Source organism: Bacillus rossius (assembly GCF_032445375.1).
Source record: "Bacillus rossius redtenbacheri isolate Brsri chromosome 9 unlocalized genomic scaffold, Brsri_v3 Brsri_v3_scf9_2, whole genome shotgun sequence".
In the NCBI taxonomy this organism is placed as follows: Eukaryota; Metazoa; Arthropoda; class Insecta; order Phasmatodea; family Bacillidae; genus Bacillus; species Bacillus rossius.
Genome location: NW_026962013.1, coordinates 2,319,847 through 2,322,547, shown reverse-complemented (window position 1 = coordinate 2,322,547; position 2,701 = coordinate 2,319,847).

The window sequence follows — 2,701 nt, the reverse complement described above, 5'->3', positions numbered from 1 at the left end:
TATGTTTTTTATTTATTGTCTGTAGCTATTGTCTTTAGTTTTATTTACAATTTTAAATTTAACATGCAGTAGATAACATGGAAAGAGAATCAGGGCATAACAACTAAACAACGCAGGTTTCCATGCCTGTAACTGTTTAGAAATCTCTGTTTAAAAAAAATTGGAAAATTTGCTGTTTTTTGTGAACTGCTCTTCTCTCCACATTCAATTTAAAAACTTATGATTTATGTTTATATATTTGTATTAGGACATTCTGGAGCCTTTCTTCCTAAGTAACATAAACCAAATGTGTTGGAGAACATGAAAAGTTGCACCTATTTTCTCCCCGAGTTTTAAATATTTGTCTTGCAACACAAGGAAACAAATAACATTGGAGAGAGAGTTATTTTGGATTCCACATAAAACTGAATGAGTTGACACAACTGTAAAATGTTGCAAATCTCATCCTGAAGAAGTTATGTTCTAATTTTGGTTTGGACATCCTGGTTTTTTCTTTTCCAATGGTTAGTCACCAGGATAGCAATTGACACACTTGAAGACAGTTTCCAGGTTCTTTATATACGGTAAATCAAACCCTTTACAAGGGGCTGCCGCATTCCCGCCTGTCACTGATTCTGTAGGGGGAAGCCCGGTTCCGCGCACTGTTACTGTATGGGAAAAATACGTGACGTCCCGTTCGTGACGAGCAATACCCGCGTCGCTAAGACTTGAACTCTATATGACTCCCTTCCTAAGCTGAACGACTGACCAGACAACACGGTGCCCGGGAGGGCCCGTAAATTATCGTGCAAACGATGGCGAAAATCCAGTCCGCTAACAGAACTCTGCGACTCGTAAACCACCGGAGAAAACACGCACGCGAGAGAAGTGACTGACTGCACGCCGGCGACTGAATGACTCGGTGACACACTCGCCTAAATGACAACACGACTGTGAGGTAGGAATTACTTCCTCTCGGCAAGGCCTGAACTCCAGCGAGACACCGCGCCCGTTCTCACCGTCTTGGAGCGATGCCGCAGACACGTCCGCTGTCTCCAGCGCCCAGCTGCCGACTGCCTGCCTCCCCGCCTTGCGCGACCGAGCGCCCGCGTCCCCTCCCCTCCTGCGAGCCCGCGGAACACGCTGATTGGTCACAGGCGGAAGCCACGGCTTTGGCGCCTGGTGAACAAACACAACTTATTACACAATTACCCTTCAAATAATAATATACACAAGTTACAATAAGTAATGTTAAAAAATATATACAACGATTCGTCCCGTCCGGTTATTAAGTATTTACATTAATTTTCACTGGCGCGTGAACCTCTCTTCTCCCCCCCCCCCCCCCCCCCCCCTTGCCCTAGCCGCACAACACCGTCGTCGCACACGCAACCCTGGGCAGGAGAAGGCGTTGGCGCGGCATAACGGCGGGCTGTGAGAGCTGGGTCGACACCTGGGTCGACGTCAAGGTATTACTTAGTTCTTGTGAGAGTGCTTTGAAAGATGCTTTTTGCTTATCCATTAAAAATTTATTTTTTGTTAAAGTAATACGTGTATAATTTTTGTATAATTTTAATCTTATATATGAAAATGAATGTGTGTTCGTCTACTCTGTGCTCACACATCGTTCATCCAATTGAGTTGAAACTTTCACACTTGGCCTTCGAAACAAGGGGAATGTCACTGTCTAGGTGAGATTTTGATAAAACATAAACTTAAAGCATAATTTAATAATTCTTGGTGAAATCTCGCCATTCCATCGTCATAGTGCAGAGTAATCACGAAAGAATGCGGGCTATTAAATGTAGTTCACTTGGCACGAGACAGCTTGCGCTTGCTTGCAATCAGCGAGCTATCAAAATCAATATTGGACTACTGCGAGCTCACTCTGTACCGTAATCAACTTAAACAAATATGAATGCACCGCAGATATAAGATTTAAAACGTCTTTGAAAGAAACTTTACACATCACCAACTTCGTATTTCAGTTAATTAACTAGGTAAGTAACCGGTAATATCCTAACAAATAATGGTTTTCAACTTTAAAATACACAGTTTTATTCGGGAAAAGTAGTTCATGGGCAACATATTAAACTGGGAGAAAAAAAAATAAAAACAACGTATATCTTATTATTGGCGGGAGAAAAAAATTGGGACGATAAATGCGGCCTTTCTGGACTTTCCGGGCGTCAGGTCGGCCCGGGATGAGGTGACGCATCACAGTCGCTCTCATCCGTTCGAGGAGGACACCATGAAGATATAAGTGATAACGCCAGCCTTCGCTGCAGTTCCGAGAATTTGGAGAGTTAAGCGAGTGAAGGGAAGTGTGACATGGACGAAGAGGGTGAGAGACGCCCTCGAGAGTGGCGTGACGTGGAGTGACGGGATCGAGAGAGTGCAACTGAGTGGCGAGAGACTGTGTGTGGACAGGTGCGAGGTAAGGGGTGAACCACTGTTGAGCCCAGCTCTATTGAGAAGTGCGAACTGTAGAACTGGACAGACATTGAGTGACTTGTGAATAAACATTTTTAATTGCAAGTTATTGGTGGTAAGACACTTACGTACAATAGTTTATTAGTAATGTAAATATTAGTAATTAATAAAACTTAATTGGGCTAACCCTTACGAACCTTATTCTCCCCACATTAGTTCGTAACTGTATTATATCTGGCCTGGGGCGGCAAACAATATTAAGTGGTCACACACATACTTAATAACACGC